Source organism: Odocoileus virginianus, chromosome 19 (assembly GCF_023699985.2).
Source record: "Odocoileus virginianus isolate 20LAN1187 ecotype Illinois chromosome 19, Ovbor_1.2, whole genome shotgun sequence".
Classification (NCBI taxonomy): domain Eukaryota; kingdom Metazoa; phylum Chordata; class Mammalia; order Artiodactyla; family Cervidae; genus Odocoileus; species Odocoileus virginianus.
In genome coordinates this window covers 14,635,062-14,660,784 of record NC_069692.1, presented here as the reverse complement: position 1 = coordinate 14,660,784, position 25,723 = coordinate 14,635,062, and the positions used below count along the sequence as shown (strand labels likewise).

At 40.5% G+C, this 25,723-nt stretch overlaps 1 long non-coding RNA gene across 1 annotated transcript; it reads right to left on the bottom strand.

Annotated features, from left to right (window-relative positions):
* Window positions 1–547: 547 nt before the first annotated feature.
* LOC139029689 (uncharacterized) lies at window positions 548–6,577 on the bottom strand. Its single transcript, XR_011481886.1, has 3 exons — window positions 6,464–6,577; window positions 1,032–1,262; window positions 548–728 (listed from the first exon to the last, which is right to left on the bottom strand). It is a non-coding gene; the product is annotated as an uncharacterized lncRNA (long non-coding RNA).
* Window positions 6,578–25,723: the final 19,146 nt, after the last annotated feature.

Sequence of the window (25,723 nt, the reverse complement as noted above, 5' to 3'; positions counted from 1 at the left end):
TTACAAAACCCCTATTATGTGTGTGTCTTGAAAGCATTTATTCTCAGATCACCCAGACAGTCGTGGAACTCTGCTTGGAACAAGGACTGGAGTTACAAGGAACATTGTACTGTAGTCTTCATTTGTCTTCTTTCCTGTTAAGCCTGTAAATTACTGCCAGCTGGTGTCAAAACACTGAAGCAGTAGCCTGAGGCAGTTTCTATTCACCTGAAAATTCATTAATCACTAGTTCCCTTAAAATCTAGCTGGAATCTTTAGCTGAAACATATGTAGTTTCTTTTAATCATTTATTTGTTTGGCAAGGGTTGGTAGCATTGATTGTAGATGTATAAGGATATTAGTATCCTTTGGAAATGAAAGAAGTCATTTAAAAATTTTAAATATCACCTATTCATTATTATATTTTAATGGATATGATTGCTATAGAAGAAAGAACCAAAATCTTTCATTTGGAATCTTTATGCTTTAGAATCAAAACAAGATCTTTTCAATAAGAGTACATTTACGAGGCTATTCACCTACATTTGAGAACAATAGGCCACAGAATATCAAACTGGGGGCTGCTTTGTTTAGAAGCCATAATGTGTTTATTTAAGTTACTCATATGTTCGATAATTATTTTAGGAAAAAGGAGTAATAGATTCACACATTTATTCATCAAACATTTTCTTAATGCCTATTATGTTCAGGGTTTGTGCTGGATACTAGATGACAAAGGTAACTGAAGCCTGAAACAAAAAAGAAAATGTATACTTAAGTGGATAATTAAAAATTATTATATTCACCACAAAAAGAAATGATACTTAGGTGACATGATGGAGGTGTTAGCTAATGCTAAGTTGGTAACAGTATTGCAATATGCAATCAATCAATGTGTTGCACGCTTTGAACTTACATGATGTTATATGTCAATTATATCTCAATAAAGCTGGGGGAGAAAAGATCTATCAGGATAAGAGGTTGTAAGTCCAGAAATTATATTCTTCCTTTAAATTCATGCTTCCCTGGTGGTGCAGTGGTAAAGAACTCACCTGCCAGTGAAGGAGATGCAAGAGACGTGGATTCCATCCCTGGGTCAGGAAGATCCCCTGGAGGAGGGTGTGGCAACCCACTCCAGTATTCTCGCCTGGAGAATCCCATGGACAGAGGAGCCTGACGGGCTGCCTTCCATGTGGCCGCAAGCAGTCTGATGTGACTGAGCACGCATCCGTACTGTGGGCTCTGCTTTTTTTTTTCTTCTTTTCAAATTCTTATCAGAAACTCTTAGAAGGAACATAAGTTGTTTTCTGAGACACTTTTCTGAACCAAAGATATTTTTCTGTCAATCAGTGCTGCAATTTTTAAGTAGATTTGAGCCAAGGGTGGAGCAGAAGCACTTAAGAAGATTTACATTAACTTGATAATAAAAACTTCCTCCTCCCTCTGAAAAAACTATTGTAGTAGATAAATCTTCCTGATCCACTCTCTTATTTTGCCTTATCCTGTGTAGTTATAAGTTCTTGAGCTTTTGCATTTGATTGAGGATTTTAACAAATTTTCAAAACTTATTTTTTGGTTCTTGAGATGAGCTAATTTAGAAATACTGTCCCGCTCTTAGTTTAAAGGCTCAGGACTTCCCTGGTGGTCCAGTAGCTAAGATTCTGCACTCCCAAAGCAGGGGGCCCAGGTCTGACCCCTGGCCAGAGAACTATACCCCATATGCCTCAGCTAAGACCCATTGCACCCAAATAATTAAATAAATGACTATTAAATTAAAGGCTCATTGTTGTGCTTCCTTTTGCTCCATTAGTTTTGTGTAATACCCTTTGTGGACTTTTTCTGTCATGCATTTTCAAATGAGGTACACATAGTTTTGGATTCTACTGAGAGAGAAGAGAGTTTTCTCATTTGTGAAATAGAGATAATAATAGTATTTCACATAGGCAATTCTTATGAATGAATTTTTGTAAAAAATGTAAAACGATGTTTGACACATAGTAAGGGCTAGAAAATGTAGTTAAATAAGGAAAAATATATTTATAAAGTATATAAATATTTTATACCTTATATAAATTTTACATTTATATGAATATACTGATAAAATAAATTTTTTAAAACTAAATTTATATTTTATCTTAAATTACATAGTTTATCTTATTTAACTACATTGATTGACCCCCCATCCATTGTTTTCTTGAGTGCTGTGTATTGACAAATCAACTTAGTCTCAGATTCTGTTTTGGCAAATAACGGTAGCCATCCCCAAATTCTTACCTGTCAGGTAATAATGAGAGCAAGTTTCAGCCAGTTATACCACACATACAGACATTTATTAACTAAGTATTTAATAGTAAAATAATGTATAAAACAATACAATAAAAAAATCAAACAACAGACATTTTACAATTTTCATTTTATAATCTCTAGAAGATCTAGTTCCCCATTTCTTGGGGTTCTTTGAATGGTACCTTGGATAAAAGATTTGGTAGAGTCAAACCCCAAAATTCCAGAGATACAATGTTTCAGTCTTGTAGTCTCCTCAGATGCCCAAACTCAGGGCAGTTAAGGCATTAGCCTCTGGTGCATATTTTGAAGAGGTGCCAAAACACTTGATAATCAAGAGAAATAATATTTTAAAAAATCAGAAAGAATGCAAAATTACTTAACATGAATAAAATGTCAAATTTTAAAATAAAAACAGTCATTGTTTTATATTTCTGCATCTGTGCAACAAGAAGTCATTTCCAAGCAGTCAATGGTTACCAAATTTTCACAACAGTTTGTGAAGATTAACAATGGCATGTGACCTCACTGGGAAACATGTTTATTTATGGTCATGTTTTTAATTGTAGAGATTTTATGAACTTTTATGTTTCAAAATATGAAAGAATGTTTTGGTAAGAGTATATAAGGATGAACCTTTTTCTTTGCTGAGCTTATGCTTTAATATAGCTCCATGGGGCACTGCTTTAAACCCTCAGGACTTCACCTTCTGAGGCAGAAAGGTGAGGATTATCTAAGGTATCATCCTAAGAGGTGATGCTGCTTGCCTCCTGGGCTCATCTACCTTGCTTGTGTATGATAGGAGGAGTGTCTATTAAAAAAAACAAACACGTATATGTCTATGTCTGCCTATTTATCTCTCTATCATTATCTGTCTATCCGTACCATTTTAGCTAATCTATATATTTTGCATATCTTTAATTTCACCTTCGAGAGTCCTTTTCCAACATTCATCATGCTAGTCCACAGGCCATTGTTTCCCCCAATAAAAACTCATTTTTGTGCTGGAGAAAGTGTGGAGAAAAGGGTACGCTCCTATACTATTGGTGGGAATGTGATTAGTCACTATGAAGAACAGTATGAAGGGTACTTAAAAAACTAAAAACAGAGTTACCACATGATACTGCATGTATCCTGGCTGTATGTCTGGAAAAGATGAAATTCTAATTTGAAAAAACAGATGCACCCCAATGAATATAGCAGTACTATGTAGAACAGCCAAGACTTGGAAGCAACATAAATATTCAGGGAAGCCCCTTCCCTCCTTATTTCTTGCCTATTAATTTTTGGGGATCTTAGTCTAATTTTTTTTTTAATAGAACAATACTCATTGACTGATTAAGGATGAGGGAAACCAATTCTCAAATTTCTGTGCTCTGGCTGGAGAGAAGTATATGTCTAGATTTCCAGTTGGTAGATGTCTTCTTCTGAGCAAGTGGCAGATGTGGGATAAGGGCAAAGGTTTCTCTATTTCTTTCAAACCAGAAGATTTGCATTGGTTAAGTATATATTATGCAGAGATCAGTAATTATTCTTCCCATCAAGTTATCAGTTCAAGTTTTTTCTGGATTCTGACAACAGGGTGACTCTTAGTCCTGGTTAATTACTTTATTCTTTCATGAAATATTTATGGAATTCCTCCTACATGCTAGGTGCTATTTAGGCACTGGGGATATAGGGTGAAATATCCCTGCCTCTATGGAACTTAAATTATTGCTGTGCTTTTTGATTTTATTCTGTGAATTCATGGAGTCACAGTATGAAGAGCTGCTAGAGCAATGTCCTTTGACACTGAAGTTCATCTGAAGACATGTAAGGCATATATAGTGAACTTTCACTTTTAAAGTCATTATCAGTTCAATCCAGTTAAATATCCATAAATCACTCATTAAGGAAATTAAAAATTTTAAATAAAACTACATATCTTTGTGTATATTTTCTACATGAACTTTCAAAATAATAATTCCTTTACTTCTTTAATATTTCAAAAGCATTTTAGATCATCTGCTACATTACTTATAGGCATGTTTGACTCAGAAAGACTAAGTAACCTGATCAAGGGATATGCTCAAAAAAATAAAGGATCTGAAACACAGCCTACGCCTTCTGACTCCAAGCTCAGTGCTCTTTCCATTACACTAGTCAGATTTGCAGTTTCCAGCACTTTCTACATTGATGTATAATTCAGGTTCATAGGGCAACAGATAATAAACTCTTCTACTAAAACAATTTCAATTATGTGCTTCACAATTGAGTTACACAATGGATTATTGCCAAGGTTGTCACTATTTCAAAATGTTGTGTTTATTCAGTAACCTCTTGCTTCTTTTCCTGTTAGAAACTGCTTGTTCTGAGATCTCAGAATTAATATTCTTTTGATGCTACATGCCTCCCTATTAGGAAACAGTCATTTGATTGTTATTGATAGGTTGAAAACAATGAAGACTTCATGATGTTGTCTTGACCTGCTTCATATTAAAGCTTCTGTTTTGTATTTTGGTCTCTTTTTTCTCCTGTCAGACACAATTTAGGAATCATGTAAGAAAGAATTTATCTTTTTTCTTTTACTTCAGAGTAGGTACTCAGACAGGAGAGAACCTGCCTTCAATGTAGGAAACCCGGGTTTGATTCCTGGGTCGGGAAGATCCCCTGGAGAAAGGAATGGCAACCCACTCCAGTATTCTTGCCTGGAGAATTCCATGGACAGAGGAGTCTGGAGGGCTATACAGTCCATGGGAACACAAAGAGTGGGACACAACTTAATGACTAACACATATTACACAGGTAAAATGTAACTTTTTAGGTATAAGAGACTTTTTGTTCAGTCTTGATTTGTATATGGTAAATGTATCATTCAGTTTAGTTCAGTCGCTCAGTCGTGTCCGATTCTTTGCGACCCCATGAATCGCAGCACGCCAGGCCTCCCTGTCCATTACCAACTCTCAGAGTTTACTCAAACTCGTGTCCTTTGAGTCAGTGATGCCATCCAGCCATCTCATCCTCTGTCATCCCCTTCTCCTCCTGCCCCCAATCCCTACCAGCATCAGGGCCTTTTCCTATGAGTCAGCTCTTCACATGAGGTGGCCAAAGTATATGCAGGTCAGGAAGCAACAATCAGAATTGGACATGGAACAACAGACTCTATTCCAAATAGGAAAAGGAGTACGTCAAGGCTATATATTGTCACCCTGCTTATTTAACTTATATGCAGAGTACATCATGAGGAACGCTGGGCTGGAAGAAGCACAAGCTGGACAAGATTGCGGGGAAAAATATCAATAACCTCAGATATGCAGATGACACCACTCTTATGGCAGAAAGTGAATAGGAACTAAAAAGCCTCTTGATGAAGAGGAGAGTGAAAAAATGTATCATTACTTTCAATATGTTACTAGAAAAATTTATCTTTAAATTCTAACCTCTCTCATTATATGTATTTAACGGATCTCAGTTATCCATTTAACATGATCTACTGAACATTCATTGTATACAAGGTACAAAATTAGTTCCTATATACTCAATTACTTCAGTTTATGGAATAGTTTTCAAGTTTCTGAACCAGTTCTGGGTCCTCAGAGTCTCTGATAATGAAAGATATGTTCCTTGGACATGCCTCCATCAGTCCCTTTGTTTACCAGGGAAAAATCCTTTCAAATTGCATTTGAAGCAACACATCAATGTATAGCAGAGTTAATTCGAGAGAAGCTTCCAAGCTAAAGACCTTAGTAAAACAAAGCAAAAGAATGTGAAAAGTATTGAAGCAACAATGATTGTTTTTCCTACAGTCTGTGGCTTGAAAAAAAAAATGGAATACTTAAACCAAGTCATAAAGATTAGGGGAAAAATATTGAGGTTGGTTTTATTTACACACTTCTTTACTCTCTAAAATGTCCTTTTTTTTTTTTTTTTTTTTTGCTTTAGTGTTAAACTATTTAATTGCTTAAGGTAACTTAGAAAATTTTACATAAAAATAGATGGCCATGGGAACTTGCCATGTGACACAGGGCATTTAACCCAGTACTCTGTGACAACGAGAGAGGTGGGATGGGGTGGGAGATGAAAGGAAGGTTCAAAAAGGAGGGGACCCATGTGTGCCTATGGCTGACTCATGCTGAAGGTATGGCAGAAATGAGCACAATATTAGGAAGCAATTATCTTCCAATAAAAAGCTAAGAAACATTTTATATAAAATGTGACTTACCTATATCTTACTGAGGTTTTTTTCTCTCTCTTGCTGTACTCACCATTTACCAGGCTGTTTTGTTGCTATAAAACAAGAAATCTTTGGATTACATACCTCACCATCCCTGGTGCCTTTGTGTAATCTGTATTCACACTGCATGCTTAGCACTGCCTGTAATGAGGCTGCCTGAACCATGGTAACCCTTTGTAATTCAGTAAACAATGGAAAATAGATGGATCATTCTTTCTAGGGGTATGTTGTGGTGTAGTCAGCTTTCATTACAGGCTTTCTTGTAGAGGGAATGGGGATTAGATGCTGTAAACACAAGGTAGAATATATCTGTTCTCTCAAAAGGCCAGCTTGAAGAGCTGTATGAATCATTCTTAATTTCTTACAGACATTTTCAGTTTCTTTTTGAGACTTTAAAAAGAAAGGATATCCCTTCTTAGCATGGTTTCTTTCCATTTTCAACTCTCTGTAAGGGATTCTCATCTCTTTAATTAAATGGTCTTGAAATAAATATTTTTTCTTTTATATATTAACTCAGCATTGAGTAGCCAAAAGCTATATGACTATAAGTTACATTTTCCTGGGAAAAAGGGGATTGATTCTTTCATACTTTCTTTTGAAGCTTAGTGTAAAACAAGAATATAAAGTTTTCTTTTGTGTATATAGTTGTGATTGTGTGTCTGCTTAGTCGCTCAGTCATGTCTAACTTTTTGTGACCTTTTGGACTATAGCCCACCAGGCTCCTCTGCTCATGGGATTTTTCAGGCAAGAATACTGGAATAGGTTGTCATTTTCCTCCTCCAGGGGATCTTCATGGCCCGGGGATCATACCCGCATCCCCTATATCTCCTGCATTGCAGGCAAATTCTTAACCCACTGAGCCAACGTTCAGCTCAGTTCAGTTCAGTCGCTCAGTCGTGTCCGACTCTGAGTGACCCCGTGGACTGCAGCCAATGTTACCTAATGTCAAAATCAATCAAATTTTTATTTGGAAAATTTTTAACATTTTCACTGATTAAAAACTGGCAGATTATAATGCAGGAATTTACCCAACACCACTGTAAGCAGTATTTTCATATTCTCAGTGACCTGGATTATTTTCATCATTTCCTGATACTTCTTGTTGCTTTGAAGTCATTTTCTCTGAAAGAAATGCACTCTTTGACAATAGGGAATTTTTGTCATGTTTGCTTTCTGATGCAGAGTTTTAAGGCAGATTTAATCAGTTCTACTTTTACTCTTTTACAATCAAATTCCCTACAAGCATATTTTCCTGTGATTGTATTTCTCTTTGAAGCATCTTGAATTTCTCAATTCCTTGTGATTGCTTTGACCAATAGAGTTGGTGGAAGAGATAGTAAGCCTAGGTCTCAACAGACTTACATGCTTCTGGTTTCTCTAAGGCTTCCATTATAGTCATGGGAAAGAAGTGGTCTGTCCAGGCAGTTTTTCAATGGAAAGGATGAGAAGCACATTGAGCAGAATAATCCCAGATCATCTGCCTCCATCAGTACCAACATAAAATAAAGTAGACTCCCAATCACAAACACATGAACTAAAAAATGAAATTATTGATTTAATCCCTGAGTTTTGGGGTGCCAGCAGCAACAGCTAACCAAAAAGAAAAAAAAAATTTAAGAATTAAGAATGTATTTCTGTAACGTTGATCAATTGCTTACTACTAATGGAATAAGAATAAAATCAATAAAGCATATTTTAATACCTTGTGCATTGTGGGAACTGGAAATTCTAAAAAATAACATATGAATTTATTCTAGTTCAAGAGAAGTATGATTGAGTGATTAATATTTGGGTAAAATGCAAAAGTATTACACTTAAGTTAAAACGAGATGAAAATGTGAATTCAAGGAATAAAATAGATGAAGTAACTTCTGACTATTCAAGAAGAGATAGATCATGCCTTTTTTTTAAATGAATAATGATGGGGATCAAATCACTCTGGTGATTCGTGTATCAGGGTTCAACCAGAACCATTGAGGGGGAGTCTGTCTATTCATCTGTCTACCTCTTTATATTAATTTCTCTATTTTTACAGAATAAGAGATGTGCCACAATGATTGGATCTAAGCCCAGGCGGCACAGTACTAAAGAATCTGTCTGCCAGTGGAGGAGCCACAGGAGACTTGAATTCCAACCCTGGGATGGGAAGATCCCCTGGAGGAGGAAATTTCAATCCACTCCAGTATTCTTGCCTGGAGAATCCCATGGGCAGAGGAGCCTGGTGGGCTACAGCCCATGGAGTCGCAAAGAGTCAGACACAATTGAACACACACACACACACACACACACACACACATTTGGATCTGATACAATTGTGGAAACTGGCTAAACAGTCCCTGTAAAGTGGCGGCCTTTGCATCTGGCCCTGGATCTTGAAGTCAACAAGGCAGCTTGTTGGGGAGGGGAAATGGATGTAAAGTTGGGAAGAACACACATCCTATCAGCATGAGCTCAAGCAAGAAGAGACTTGAATCCATGTCAGTTCTCACTGCCTCTTGTCTTGACATGGGTGACTCATAGGTGAGGGTGGTACCTTGACCACACACACTTGTCCCAGGAGCTGGAAGAGCCGAAGGGGCCAGTGACACAGTTACAGACAAGGGGAGCCGGCAGGGAAGCAGGGATGTGAGCCTCAAAATGTCTGTGGCTCACTGCTTTTCTCCAAGTTTTTCACAAGACCCTTACCTGTGGCCTCCCTTACCAGAAACAAACAGGGAAGAGAATTCTGGGCAAAATAGTGAGGCCTGGCCCAGTCAACACAATATGGAACTATTGAAAGGTTGTTGCTGAACGATGAGATTCTCCAAGTTTTTCACAAGAACCTTACCTGTGGCCTCCCTTACCAGAAACAAACAGGGAAGAGAATTCTGGGCAAAATAGTGCGGCCTGGCCCAGTCAACACAATATGGAACTATAAAAGGTTGTTGCTGAACGATGAGACGCGGGATTCTTGGCCTCCGGAGGAGATGAATTCAATCCGGGGCCAGAGACGAGGCTGGATCGCTCAGAGCTTTTGTGTAATAAAGTTTTATTAAAGTATAAAGGAGATAGAGAAAACTTCTGACATAGTCATCAGAAGGGGGCAAAAGAGTACCCCCTTTGCTAGTGTTAGCAATGGAGTTATTTACTCTCCAATGAATCCAAAGAATGTCTGGAGGTTGTAAGGACCTCACCAGACCTACTCCCATAATTTACATTTTAAGATAACAGAGTTGGCCAGAAGGTTTAATCCAAAGATTGTCCTCAGGCAGGTTACATCCTTGTAAAGACCAGACCTACTCCCATAATTTATGTTTTAAGATAACAGAATTAGACAGAGGGTTTAATCCAAAGACTGTCCTCAGGCAGGATACATTATTGTTATAGAATCCTAAGGAATGTAGAGGAAAAAAAGTAAAAAAGTTTGTCCTTTCTTCCTCCTTGAATATCCCAGACCTCTCTCTCCTTGGGGACCCCTAGACTTCTTATCAACCTGCCTAGGAAATGACTCTCTCACTATCACACTTTGGATACTTTCCCAAGAGTTTTTAACAGCTCTATTTTAAAATGTCATGTCAGCAATATATCAGAATTTAGATTCTTCGCAATCATTTAAACTTAAGATGAGTAGTTTTCCCTGTGAACTTAAACACGTGTGTGAGAGTGCATAATTGGATAAATTTCTGTAGAAAGTATGTAAGTAAAAATGTCTGACGGTCCCTGAGATAGGGTTTAGTTTACAGGAATTTTTAAGGCGGGAGAAACAAGTTGAGATCTGATGGACTCATTCCCGAAGGTGGGGAGATGGCTGTAGATGCAGCTGCAGCTGGGAGACTTTCTGACCAGCCCCAAAAGTCAGCTCAGTACAGCAGATCTCCCATAGCTTGAGTGACTCTCCAGATACAATAAGAATGTTCCTAACTGGTGCCTGCTTCTCTCTAATCCTCTGAGCCTATCTTCTGCAGAACTCGGGGCTGGACATCCCTACACATAGGCTCTGATCCTGATCAAAGAGAGCTCCAAGCAGTTGCTCTAGACCCAGCCTTGTCCCTCAGCTCCTTGGTGAGGGTTCGGCCCCAGGCAGACAGGTTTCCCAGGAAGGGCTACTGCTGCTGTTGAGTTGCTCAGTCATGTTTGACTCTTTGCAACCCCATGGACGGTAGCCTGCCAGGATCCTTCATTCATGGGATTTCGCAGACAAAAATGCCAGAGTGGGTTGCCATTTCCTGCCCCAGGGAATCTTCCTGGTCCAGGGATTGAACAGGTCTCCTGCTTGGGAGGTGGATTCTTTACCACTGAGCCACCCGCAAAGCCCCCAGGAAGTGACCCCATGCTGTACGTCTGGCTCTAGAATAGACAAATGCTGTGTGGATTCTTAAAGACGTGGCGTGTGCATGCTCAGTCATGTCTAACTCTGCAACCCCATGGACTGGAGCCAGCCAGGCTCCTCTGTCCGTGCAGTTCTCCAGGCAAGAATACTGGGCTGGGTTGCCATGCTCTCCTCCAGGGAATCTTCCCAACCCAGGGATCAAACCCACATCTCTCATGTCTCCTGCATTGGCAGGTGGGTTCTTTACCATAGCGCCACCTGGGAAGCCTTAACTCCACCCCTGGACTATTGCTTTAAAAAATGCTTTATCAATCCTCCTGGGTCGGTAAACAGTAGTTTTCTCTCCCCTTTTGTCTGGCAAAACAATAAAGCTATTCTTTTCTACTTCACCCAAAACTATGTCTCTGAGATGCATTCGCAGAGAGGTCAAGCTTTCAGTACTAAATTTAACTGTTGGGTCAATGATTCCCTATGTGTCTGAGGACCTTCATTACCAAACTCCTCCTGAGAGGGTGTATCAGTTCTCCCTCAGCTCCGTGCTGAGTGGGCTGGACTCAGCTTTGTGATCTGGCTGCACCCCTGATGCCGTCTCTCAGGTTGCTGCCTCACCACTTCCCTCTCTAGTTATCCACAGTGACTCAGATCTGCACCTCACTCCTCAAAACATCAAGCTGCGTGTCTGGTTCCCATCCCTGATCTCTCAGCTGTCCTCCCCTCCTCCACACTCCTCAGGAAGGAGCAAGGTAGCACTTTTCTCAGTCATGTATTTGTCTGCATGTTATTTGTCCTCAGGGATCCTATTAAGCAGGTGCTTTGGTTGTATGAAGGGCTTTCCCGGTGGCTCAGATGGTAAAGAATCTGCCTGCAATGTGGGAGACCTGGGTTGGGAAGATCCCCTGGAAAAGGGAATGGCTATCCAATCTGGTATTGTTGCCTGGAGAATTCCATGGACAGAAGAGCCTGGTGGGCTACAGTCCATGGGGTCTCAAAGAGTTGGACACGACTGAGCATCTAACACTTTTGTTTGTGTGATGGCCTCCAAATGAGAAAGTCATATATATGATGACAAGTGCAGTTATATTTACAAAAGAAGTATGTGAAAGATCCCTATCCAAAACTGAAAGATAGGTTTGACTCCTCTTAAAACTAAGGTAAGTTCTTAAACTCTTGAATTAGATCAGCACAAAGCACGATTTCACCTTTGGTGGAGATGGAGGCAGCAGGAAATAGGACTTGAATCACACAGTGTTTGAATCACACAGTGTTATGGACTAAATGTTTTGTGCCCTCAAAATCCCTATGTTGAAATCCTAATCCCCTGTGTGATGTAATGTGATGGTATTAGGAAGTGGAGACTCCAGAAAGTAATTAAGTCATGAAGGTGGAGCCCTAATGAATACAATTAGCGCCCTTACAAGGTGCGACAGGAGAGTTTCCTACCTCTGTTCTTTGATATGGTGAGGATACAAGGAGAGCATGGCCATCTTCAAACCAGGAAGTGTTCCTACCAGACATTGGATCTACTGCCCCCTTGTTCTGGGACTTCCCAGCTCCAGAACTGAGAGAAATAAATGTTTGTTGTTTAAGCCACACAGTAGGTAGTATCTTTGTGATCTTGGTCCTGACTAAGACTTGCTGTTGTTTTTGAACTGTTCTGTCATGTGCGACTCTGCCACCACACAGACTGCAGCACACCAGGCTTCCCTGTTTATCACTACCTCCTGGTGTTTGCTCAAAGACTTATAGTAAATTCCTTTTGTTCTAATCCCTTTCTTCTCAAGCATTGGTCTCATGTTTTGACTTCTCAGGTAGCCAGAATTACATGCTGGCTAAGCTAATAAACAAGAATTTCATCTGCTTAATGATCTGCTCATATTTATTTTTGCAAGTTAATAAACTGACATTCATTTTTCATTTAGAAAATTAGGTGTCAAAATTCCTTAAAGGTGGCTGACTAGAAAATGGCAAATATGCTTTAACATGAAGGCTGTGTGGCAGAGAGCTTAAGGCCTCTGGATCAGGACTGCTGAGGCTCAAATTTCATCTCTGCTACTTGGTAGCTGTATGACCTTGGCAAATTTGGGGTCCTTGGTTTTCTGATCTACAAAGTAAGATGAGTAATAGGATTTAAATGACAGATTTATGGTATGCATTAAAGGAATTACTTATTAAGTGCTTTGAATAGCATCTGGCAAGAAAAACACTATATAATCGTAAGTTCATAACATTTCATAAATGGGCTTATTGTTGACTAAAACAGATGCACAACTTGAGAGTTTCAAATTAAGTTTTATTTGGGGCAAAATGAGGACTGCAGCCCAGGAGAGAGCAGCTGAGATAGCTCTGAGAGGCTGCACCAAATAGGCGGTTGGGGAAGATATGTAAGATTTCAGTGAAGGAGGAGTTTTATGCAATCAAGGGCTTGCATTTTCTGCTAGTCACGAGGAGCTGATGTGTCCATGAAGGGATTTAGTGATTTCCTAGAAATGAACAGATGCAAGGATTGGGATCATGAAATCAGTTCCTGAAAATATCTATCTAAACACCTGTTCCACCATATTTCTTGGAGTACAGAGTGCCTCACTGCACCCTGGATTTGCTCAGGGGATGTTGAAGCTCAAAAGCTTCAGCAGCACAGGGTTCAGCCTCCGCAGAGGCAGATGGCAAATATCACTGTTGTTCAGCCGCTGGCAAATGTTCTTGGCAAGTGCCAATTTGTAGACAGCATGCATACCTGTGAACTAATCTCTTAGTTTTCTTTTTCATTCCATGTCTAATTCTAAATTTTGTATGTCTCTCATTCAATTTTTTTCACAATCAACTTTTAGTAGGCTCAATATTTGGATTATTTTGCTTGGCTCTATTAGAAGGAAATTGATATTTTCATGTTAAATACCTGGACCTAAACATTTCCCGTACACCGATCTTACCAAATGTCTCTTTGAAAGGAGTCTATCAAAAAGGATGTGACTCAGTACACGGAAGTCTCTTGAGAAGAGGAAAGTGACGATGAAGAGGTAAATACAGCCAAGCAACACATGAAAGCTTGGTGGATGCATGGAGATTTGCATAGGTGGTTCAGGCAGATGGATAGGTAGGTAAGGTAAGTAGATAAAGTAAGTAGATAAATAGATGAGATGAGATCTCATGAGGAGAAGTAGTTCAGATCCCAGGGCCAGAGTCAGTGAGAGTTGGTGCATTTCCTCTAGTTCCACTCATCTCTAATATCACAAAAACTGTGATTGTAAATAACCTGTGCTTAGTCGCTCAGTTGTGTCTGACTCTTTGTGATGCTTTGAACTATAGCTCTCCGGCCTCCCCATCTATGGAATTTTCCAGGCAAGAATACTGGAGTGGGTTGCCATTTCCTTCATCAGGGCATCTTTCCGACCCAGAGATCGAACCCGTGTCTCCCCTGTCTCCTGCACTGCAGGTGGACTCTTTATCCACTGAGCCATTGGGGAATTGTAGAGAATTAACTAACCACATCTGCTCAGGAAAAACAGAATTACCATACTTAAACTATATTTTAGAGGTCCTCTGATGACCTTTGATCAGTGTCAAAATTGTTCAATGGATTTCTTGCAAAACACACTTGAACTCTCAAAAAGACTCTCTTCTCAATGTTTACGTTAGAAGTAAATGACATGCCAAGTGTACACAATTCACAAAATTCTGCTTATGAATAATTAGTGGAGTTCTCTGAAAGCTTTAGATGCAACAAGCATCATCAGTCCTGGGTGTTAATACACGGCACTGCCTTCCCTTCTTATTCTTTTCTCCCCTCTTCTTCTTTGTTTATTCCATATCCTGACACTGTCCCCTCACTGCTGATGTTGAACTTGAAGCTTTTCCAAGTGTGAACTTCAGATGGTATTCCATCAGTCACACTCCCCCTGGAGTCCCCACAATGCCCAATGGAGAGGGATTAATGTTGGAAGCGGCTCACTCCAGCAGCCTGAGGGTCCCTTTTTGTTTCATGCTTTAGGGACGCTTTGTCAGCCTCTGAATGCTGTCTCTTTGGTTGGCTTTGTGGAGACAGCTTGTGCTCAGAGGTGATTTAGTTGTAAGCTGATTGCCGCTCCACGTGTGAAGAGAGCGTGAGCAGTTTGCAGGCAGCCAGTCAGGAAGCCCCCAGCCCATGACATCAGCATCGCATGATGGGGACCTGGGGCAGCCCCAAACAGTCTCTCCTTGTTGCTATTTTTTTTTTTTTTTTTTGGTCTTTAAGGAAAGAGAAGAAAGCCTGGGAAAAGAGCAAAAGATGCCTGCTTTTTCTGGAGAATTACTGAATGCTCTTCACTGTAACACCACCACCACCAAAAATGTGATTGATGTTCTATAACAGCAGCGGGGAGCACAGGGACACAAGACTGAGGGGGAAAAAAAAAGTACAGTTTAGTGAGACTTGGGACCAGCCTGTCAGCTTGATCTGTTTTGGTACTTTATTGAACCCTCCCCCATGCCTCCCTTCCCATTTTCTAGTGGTTATGTTAATGTTAATACACTAGAAATGTATGTGTATGAACACAACCGAGGCAAAGAACATAACATTTCTGCTTGTTTTGATTTTGATCAAACTAAGTAGGTTGCTTCTTCCTGTTTGGCACTGTATATTACACTGCTTACAGTGGACTGCATGCTTAAAATAGAAGGTGAGCTAGTCCCATTCCTTCACCTGCGTCGTTTCTCATCACTGTCACGTGCTGATCAGCAGAGTCACAGCACAGGAAAATCTGGTGACACGTTGGTTACCGATCCGTCATCCGAGGACGATAACATTCAGGGCAATTCCCCCCTCTGGGACAACTGGGGCAAGAATATGCCCTGGATTGTCGCCGCTGCTGAGGACCCATGTCCACGGTTTTGTGGTGATCGGCAGTGTTTTGAATCTGAGTTTCAACATGTGACCAAGAGGTTTTTAAAATAAGGAACTTGGTCCAGCTGATGTCCACTAACATCTTCGTGACAAGTGGACCAAATTCCTGAAAATGCTTCTTGCTCTTTATCTACAATAAAATCACAGAACTATCTCTATGATCACATGAGACTAACAATGGTATTCTTGCTGATAACACTCATCATAAATGAAAGAAAGCATTTATGTTAAAAATAGTTCAGTATAAGGAATTTTCCCTGGTGGTCCAGTGGTTAAGACTCCATGTTTCCACTGTAGGAGGCTCAGGTTCCATCCCTGGTTGGGGAACTAAGATACCACATGTCATGCCGCATGGCCAAAAAAAAAAAAAAAAAGTGAAGTATGCTTTCTTATATTTCTGGGAAGAGAGATTACTGTTTCCGAGAAAACTTGTTTCAGTTATGAAGAAGAGGCATCAAAGCACAGATCACAAATCTTTCTGTCACTTTTAATAAAGTTCATTTATAATATTATTTATGCCTGTCTCCTTTCCCCTTGGCAAAGAAAACTCCTGACTTTAGCAGCTAAATGTTAATGAGAATATCTTTTATGTATTATTTAATAAGTTTTGTTAATTTGATTACATAAGTCAAATAACATCCTCATTGCAAAACATTTAAAAATGTAGAAAACATGAAGGAGGAAACTCTTCCATCATTCCACTACTTAAAGGAAACCTCTTAATATCTGCTGTACTGGCTGGCTGGTTTGCCAGGAGGACCTGGGAAGACCAACCATCCAAGTTGATCCTGGCACCTTTCCTTTGTTGCATGTGTCACAGCTAAAATGATCTTGTCCTTGGTGTAATTTTTATTTTTTGACTCTCTCCTTCACTGATATATATATTAGCTCCATGAAGACAGGTAGTTTTACTCTTTTGTTCATGGTTGTATCCCCAGCACCAAGAACGATGCCTGACATTTGAAGGCACTCACTAAATATTTGTTAAATGATGCTTTCATGAATGAATGTGAGTATTGTCTTATTCCCTTGACCAGTCCTTGCTTAGTTGAATTTATCCTATCTGAGCAATTTTGTATCTTGATATTTAAATTAACATTATAAAAATAGTATCTCTCCAAGCTTTTATGTGGAATCTTTATGTCACGTTGCAAAATTGGATGCTGAATATCGAACACCATGCCTTCTAGTGAGTAGGACAGGATTTATTTGTGTTCTTGGATGATGTTCTGATGCTGAAACCAAGTAGGACCTTCTGGGGCTCCTGGGCATGGAAGCCTTTCAAGTAGTTGCTCATCAGGCAAGAGAGGGGATGCAGAGACCAGGGAGAAGGGATGAAGAAGCAATAGTGCAGCCTTGGGTAGGGTTTTGATTCTGCCTCAAGGGGTACATGTAATATCTTTCAGCTCTTCTACAGAGCTAAAACCACCATCAAAGGAAGATGCACCAGAGAGAAGGTCACAGTTTGATGATTTTGAAGCTCATTAGGAAGTCACCTGAGGCCAGATTAAAGGAATGCAGTCCCTACGTACAGCCTGAGCCTTATCAGCAAACTTACCCTTGAATCATTGTTGTAAAGAAAGAAAAGTGTCAGTTGCTCAGTCATGTCTAACTCCTTGGGACCCCCATGGACTGTAGCCTGCCAGACTCCTCTGTCCATGGGATTCTCCAGGCAAGAATACTGGCTTGAGTTGCCATGTCCTCCTCCAGGGGATCTTCCTCACCCAGGGATCAAATCTGGGTCTCCTGCATTGCAGATAGATTCTTTACTGCTGAGCCATTAAAAGGCTCCCCCTTCTTCCCTATTGCCATAAAATGCCTCATCAAATTTCCCCAGGTTGGGACACATCAATTTTGTAGCATGAGCCTGCAGTGTCTCCCTTTACCTGACAAAGCAATAAAGCCATTCTTTTCTACTTCGCCTAAAACTGTCTCGGATTCGTCTTGGCACCGGAGCACAAAGGCCAAGTTTTTGGTATTGTTGCTGCATTCCTTGTGTCATTCTTTTCAAGCTGCTTTTCTTCTGTTCCCAGTGCAGAGAATAGCATAAGTGGATGGGATGCTGTCCTTCTGTGATTCCCGGCCTTACTGATATTTTGAACTGCCACTCACATGTAGAACCTTTACGCAAGCTATTCCCTTGCCTGGAAGGCTCTTCCGTGCTTTCCAGAAGATAGCTATTATCTTTGGCTAAGTCACTTGGCTGTCAGTGACTTTCTTAATGTGCCACTGGAGTCTACCTACACTGATCACTGTCTGATACTTCAATTACTCATGCATATGTATCTGTTACCTCTCTTGTCCCACCTCCTACTAGAAAGTTTTCATGAGGCTGATAAGTGGAATATTGCCTGCCATTGTTGTTCAAATGCTTAGTCGTGTCTGAGTCTTTGTGACCCCACGGACTGCAGCACACCAGGCTTCCCTATCCTTCTCTATCTCCAGAGCTTGTTCAAATTCATGTCCATTGAATCAGAGATGCCATACAACCATAACATCCTCTGTCATCCCCATTCTCCTCCTGCGTCAATCTTTCCCAGCATCAGGGTCTTTTCTAATGAGCTGGCTTTTCACATCAGGTAGCCAAAGTATTGAAGCTTCAGCTTCAGCATCAGTCCCTTCAATGAACATTCAGGGCTGATATCCTTTAGGATTGACTGCTTTGGTCTGTTTGCAGTCCAAGGGACTCTCAATAGTCTTCTCCAACACCACAGTTCAAAAGCATCAATTCTTCAGTGCGCAGCTTTCTTTATGGTCCAACTCTGACATCCATAGGTGAGTACTGGAAAAACCATAGCTTTGATTAGATGAACCTTTGTCAACAAAGTAATGTCTCTGCTTTTTAATATGCTGTTTAGGTTGGTCATAGCTTTTCTGCCAAGGAGCTTTGATAAGTGCTACAGAGGAAAGTAGAGAACATAGCCAGGATCTAGCTTGGATTGTTTGATTCTTTCAGATAACTTTATTTACTATTCTATCAGAAAATAGGACAGAAAAGCAAATGTGTTTATTTAGTACTCTTCAGATAGATGGCATAGATTTTTTTTTCCTCCTTGTTTCTTTAGAAGCCCAGTATATCTCCAACCAGAGATACCCACATAAATCAATGAGTTAGGCCAAAGAAATGAAGCTCTAAGCTGATTTTGCTTTAACATAATAAAGTTATATACTTATTAGTACACGAAGTACTGAAAAGCCCAACTTGTATCTCTTTAGGTCCTCTTTTTTTCTTTTTTTGATGAGAAAATAAAATTCTGCGAGACATAAATGTGGATTGTGCTGTGTGTATCCCATTGTGTCTGACTCTTTGCAACCCCTTGGACTGTACCCAGCTAGGCTCCTCTGTCCCTGGGATTCTCCAGGCAAGAATACAAGAGTTGGGTTGCCATTTCTTTCCCCAAGTGGTCTTCCTGACCCAGGGATAGAACCTGTCTCTTGCATCTCCTGCATTGGAAGGAGAATTCTTTACCACTGTTTCACCTGGGAAGCCAAATGTGGATTAGACATTCTGAAATAAATCAAAGGCCTGAACTCAGAAAAAAATCACCCTAAAATAGAATTTAATGCATTTAATCCCATAAAAGGAATGGCTTTAATTAAAGCCACTTAAATATCTAATCATGAAAGGATGATTTCTCTTGCCTGTGGTAGTGGGTTCTGTATTCAATGGTAACATGCAATTAAGGGAATCTTTTTTATTCTGAGGTGCTATGCTAATTCAATGACCGAACTCATCTCCACAAATCCTTTGATGGCACTTTAATTTCTTCAAATCAAGAAAATGGTGAGTGAATTTTATTAGGGGGTAGTAAAACCTAAAAATAAATTAGCTTAAAATATAATTCTTCTCTTGCATGAATACTTTATTGCCTAATAGCTGTATGTAACTCTTTACTGCCCTCCCATGATCAATTTTAGAAATGTTGCTTCTTTCAGAGAAAATTAAACTCTTCCATCATTAAGAAAATAAATTTAGTCATTGCCTCCAATGGATAAATTTAAATGGCCTCTTTTCCGGGAGACAGTATCTTCTGTGTCTCAAATTTCTCTACATTGCCTTATCCCCAAAAGTAATAACCAGGAAGGAAACTATAGCTTTTAATTGATGCTGTCTCAGAGCCCTAGGGATCTCCAAGAGCAGTGCTAACTTCTTCCCTTTCAGGAAATATTACTCCCTCTCATTCAAAAACTAGAGGTGGGAATAAAGAAATTGAATCAAGCTCACTCTCTGGTATCGTTTTTCTGTTGAAATTGTTGGTAGTGACTGAATCCCAGTAGTTCGAATACAACTTTATGGGAAATGTATTTCCTTACTTTTAGCCTGTATATGAAATTTAAAACGGCGGCGTGGGAACGTGGGTGGCTTGTTTAATTTCCAACGGTGGAAGGCAAAGGCCAGAAGTGAACCAGGGAGAAACAAATCGAGGGATTGAATTAAAATATGAGGAAACTGAGTTCTCCACAGTGAAGTGATTCTCAAAGTGACACATTAAAAACCTGAGGTTGATTCAGTTCCCCCTGATTTCCTCTTCTCAGCAGCCTTTGTGCAGCCTGCCCAAGAAGGTTTGAAAAAACCTGTCTCCCAGGTGTGAACCTGGGTTTCAGGGTCCCTTCAGCGTCCATCGTTAAAACCTCAATGCTCTTGGGCTGCCCTCTGGTGACAAATAGCATGTACTACAGTTACGGGGCTTGGTCAGGCGCGTCCCTCCATTCATTCAACAGATAGTTATGGAGGTCTACCAAATGCCTATAGATCTAGACATTGGAGTTTCAGCAGTAAGAAGGAAATACAGTATTTCTGCCCCCGTGGAACTTATGTCCTAGAGGAGACACGACAGTGAACACATTAGCTAAAACATGAGGACTATAGAGATGAAGAAATCAGGAATGGGGTAGGCTTGGGTGGGCAGGAAGTTGTAACTTTAAATAGTGTATGCAGGGAAGGCTGCAGTGAAGAGAAGACATTTGCAAACAGACTTGAAGGAAGTGAGAGAGTAACCCATGTCAGTATCCGGGGGGAAGATGGTCAAGGCAGAGGAAACGGAGGGATGCCAAGGGGAGAGGGTACTCCTAGAATCTAAGGAGGCCAGGACAGGCTGAGCTGGGAGAAAGGGAGAGCATAGGAGCCTGGCCAGAGTGGAGGGAAGACGGAGACAGGAAGGGAATATGGGCTTCCCAGGCGGCGTTAGGGGTAAAGAACCTGCCAGCCAATGCAGGAGACCTAAGACACACGTTCAGTCCCTGGATGGGGGAGATCCCCTGGAGGAAGGCATGGTGCCCACTCCAGTATTCTTGCCTGGAGAATCCCACGGACAGAGGATCCTGGTGGGCTGCAGTCCATGGGGTCGCAAAGAGCCGGACTCGACTGAAGCGACTTAGCAGCAGCAGCATGGGGCCTGTTAGCTGTAATAAGAGTTTAGCTTCCTTTGGGGAGATGGGACCTATTGGAGCTTGGTGAGTAGAGGAGAGACCAAAGGGTTATGTGTTTTTACAGTATACTGTGACTGTGGCATTGTGAAAACACCACCATGGTAGACGCAGAGAGAAGCAGAGAGGTTGAGGCAAAATAATGGAGGTGAGCAGCTAAGAGAGAGCGGTGGAGGTGAGGCTCTGAACGTGTTCTGAAGTTAGAGCCAGCAACACTTGCTGATGCTTTGATTAGTGAAAGTTGCTGAGTCATGTCGGACTCTTTGTGACCCCATGGACTATGCAGTCCATGGAATTCTCCAGGCCAGAACACTGGAGTGGGTAGCCTTTCCCTTCTCCAGGGGATCTTCCCAACTCAGGGATGGAACTCAGGTCTTCCGATGTAAGGTGTGTGCAAAAAAGACATGTCAAGGTTGATCACAAAATATTTGACCTTAGGATGGTAGGATAGAGCTGCCAGTAAGGAAAGACTAAGCAAGAATTAATGCTTTGGAACTGTGCTGTTGGAGAAGACTCTTGAGAGTTCCTTGGACTGCAAGGAGATCAAAGCAGTCCATCCTAAAGGAGATCAGTCCTGGGTGTTCACTGGAAAGATTGATGCTGAAGCTGAATGTCCAATACTTTGGCCACGTGATGCGAAGAACTGACTCATTGGAAAAGACCCTGATGCTGGGAAAGACTGAAGGCAGAAGGAGAAGGGGTCGACAGAGGACGAGATGGTTGGATGGCATCATTGACTCGATGGACATAAGTTTGAGCAAGCTCCGGGAGTTGGTGTTGGACAAGGGAGCCTGGCGTGCTGCAGTCCACGGGGTCACAGAGAGTCGGACACGGCTGAGTGACTGAACTGAACTGAAGCAAGAGTGGCTCATATGGCAAAGAATCTGCGGGAGGACCCAGATTCAATCCCTGGGTCAGGAAGATCCCCTGGAGATGGGAATGGCAACTTGCTCCAATATTCTTGCCTGGAGAATCCTATGGACAGAGGAGCCTGTCCATGGACAGAGGAGGGCTACAGTCCATGGGGTCTTAAAGAATCAGACACGACTGAGCAACTACACTTCCACTTTCAAGCAAGAAGCAGATTTTTGAGGAAAAATTCAAGAATTCACTTTGTGTATTTTAATTTCTATATTTATCTATGTATTTACCATTTACAGTGCTCTTCATTCCATTATGTGGAGCTGAATGAGTGTTTGTCTGGTATGATATTTCTTCCCTCAGAGAGTAACTTCCTCTGATAGTTCATTTCATGCACATCTGTTGGTGATTAATCTCCTCTGCTTTTGTGTGTGTGTGTGAAACAGTCTTTATTTCACTTTCATTTTTGAAAGATATTTTCACCGCATACAGAATTTTAGGTTGACAGTCCTCACCTTTCCTCCAAATACATTCAGCTGCTTCACTGTCTTCTGGCTTTCATAGCTTCTGACAATTCTGTGGCTGTCCTGCTCTTTCTTTGTTCTCTGAATTTATTATACTTATTTTGCCCTAACTGCTCTTAAATCCTTTTCTTTATCATGTTTTCAGCGACTTAATTTTGATGTGTGTTGGTGTGGTTTCCTTTATGTTTCTTTTCTTTGGGGTTCTTTGACCTTCTTGGATATGTGGGTTTATAGCTTTTGTCACATTTATAACATTTTAGTCATTATTTCTTCAAGAACTTTTTCTATCACTTCTCTTTTCTGGATGTCCAATTGCACTATGTTAGATTGCTTAATAGTACCTCACAGGCTATGGATGCATTATTCTTTTTTTTTAAATCCTTTTCTCTATACTTAATTTTGAGTATTTTCTATCACTTTAAGTTTACTTCAACATCTTTAAATTCACTGATCTTTTAAGAAGGGTCCAATCTGTGGATAATCCTTTCCATATTTTTCATTTCTGATATAGCTCTGCACATCAAGTCGAATCCTTTTGTATCTTTCACTTCATTCCTCATAATGTTGTTCGTGCTTTATTCCATCTCCCTGAGTATATGGAGTATAAACATAATAGTATTTAAGTTTCATTGTTTGCTAATTTCACCATTTCTGTAAATTCTCTTTCTTTTGCTACTGATCAACTTTTCTCCTGGTGATCGGTCTTATATCCTGCTTCTTTGATGCCTCTTTTTTTTTCTTTTGAAGACAGACATTATGAATTTTATGTTGTTGGGTGCTAGATTGTGTGGTAATCACTTAAATAATGCTGGACTTCATTCTGTGCTATGCTGTGCTAAATCGCTTCAGTCGTATCCAACTCTTTGTGACCCTATGGTTGTGGCCTGCCCGGCTCCTCTGTCCATGGGATTTTCCAGGCAGTGATACTGGAGTGGGTTGCCATGCCCTCCTCCAGGGGATCTTCCCAACCCAGGGGTCGAACCCATGTCTCTTATGTCTCCTGCATTGGCAGGCAGGTTTACCACTATCACCACCTGGGAAGCCAGTGACATGCAATTAACTAAGCATCAGTTTGATCCTTTTAGGATCTACCTTCAACTTTGTTAGCATGAGTTCACAACACCCTTTATTATCAAATTCTTATTATAATTATTAAATTACCCCCAATACTAAGATGATACTCTTCTGAGTATCAATGCCAATTTCCAATGCCTTACGAGATCTTTCTTTTTTGGCTGGTGAAAATATTAATTATTCCCAACCCCGTGTGTCCTTCTCTATTAGAATTGCTCTCCTGTTGCTTTGGAATGTTCTTTCTCCAGTCTCAGGGAATTTCCTTTCAGCTGTACTCATATCAGTACTCAGATAAAAACTCAAACTCTTTCTGTGTGGCTTCCTCCTCTCTGGAATCTGCCTCACAAATTCTAGCTACCTCAGACTCTCTGAACTCAGACTCAGTCTTCCAACTCAGTGAGATACCTGGGCTCTGTTTAGGTTCCTTTTCCTCACTCTTCAGCCCAGAAACTCTCTCTCCATAGTAAGCTGGTCCGACCGTGGGACCCCCTGTTCATCTTCCTTCCCTGGGGAATCACTGTTTACGCTCTCTGTTATCCAATGTCTGAAAAATATAATTTCCCAGTCTTTGTTTTGCTGGCTCTATAATGTTGGACTGGTGCTGGTGGTGATGGTTAAGTCCTGTCTCTGGGCTTCCATCTGGGCAGGAAGCAGAATTCCTTAGGGCATTTGAATGTGGCATGTGTCTGTTGAACATGCAAGTGAAGATGTCAAGTTGGCAATTAGATATATAAATTCGAAGTTCAGGAAAGAGATTCAGGTTGGAAATACACATTTATGATATAAATTTAAAACCTATTGCCTTGGAAAATTCCTCCCCACCTTTGGCTCCAGTCATCCCATCAGAGCTAAATAGTTCCTTTGATCCTGTTAAGTCTCTACTAAGGAGGAGACGGACTGAAAAAAATAAGATGGTCTAGTGTCATTGAGTTACACTTTCATGTACATATTTATATGTTAATAAGACTTTCCCCAGGGTCAATATCTTTGCCAAGCAGACACAACTATATTTTACCTGAATTGCCAATTCCTGTCTATAAATAGTAGCTTCCTGAAGTGTTATATACAGGAGGAATCAAGGTCATGCCCAGGCTCAGGAGGCGTGAGTGCCATGACTGATCATTCCCTTCTGTTGTGGGAGCAGGAGGGGGAATAGAGGAACTACACCATGTGTTTAATCCACCTGTCTTAGCATAAATTAATAAATGGGTATACTGGGGGCAAGTGGCACACACATGATACAATACAGACTATAGCTATTCTGCTTTCACTGAGGAAGATATTGGTTAACTATCTCTGAAGAATAATTCATATGCATATACCTCCAATCACAGATTAGTCAAGAACAAAAATGCCTGTTCCATCTTCTCCAGGATCGTGTGGTTGGCAAAAAGAATATTTTCTTATATAAACAATACGTGGTGTCATTTAACATAATGGAGGGTGATGCCAACAGGTGAAAGAAATCTCTCTCCTTTCTATCTTGTAGGACTCATCACTGGGACCTCACTGTTTTTACAGCATAAGAGCTAATCTAGAAAAACAAATTTCATTCTCTAGCATAAATATTAAGAAAAGATGTACCTGTAATATCAGAGCTCAACCTTCTTTGGATTATATTGAGCTATATCTTCAAGCTTGTATTGCATAGTGTTTGGAAAATAGTAAGCACTCAATGAATGTTTCATAAATACGTTAATGTGATGTTTCCATTTTCTGTCTTAAATGGAAACTTCAGCCTATTCTTGAGGATTTTCCTTGGAGAAAAGTGTTGACAAATGTGGGCTTACAAAGCATCTCAGGGCGGCAGACCAGCCTTCTTCAAAAACGGAACTTAAAGTAGATATAGCACTTCCCTGGTGGTTCAGCAGTAAAAAAAATCCACCTGAAATGCAGGGGATGCGGGTTTGATTCCTGGGTTGGGAAGATCCCCTGGAGGAGGGCATGGCAACCCACTCTAGTATTCTTGCCTGGAGAATTCCATGGATAGAGGAGCCTGGAGGACTGCAGTCCATAGGGTCACAAAGAGTCACACACAACTGAAGTGACTGAGCATGTACGTTTAGAATATTTAGTTAATTTATAATTTAAAAAAATCACGGACCAGTAGGACATGTGTTTGAAGTGCTATGTCTGGAATTAGGTAGAATTCTTAGACTGCTACAAAAATTTCC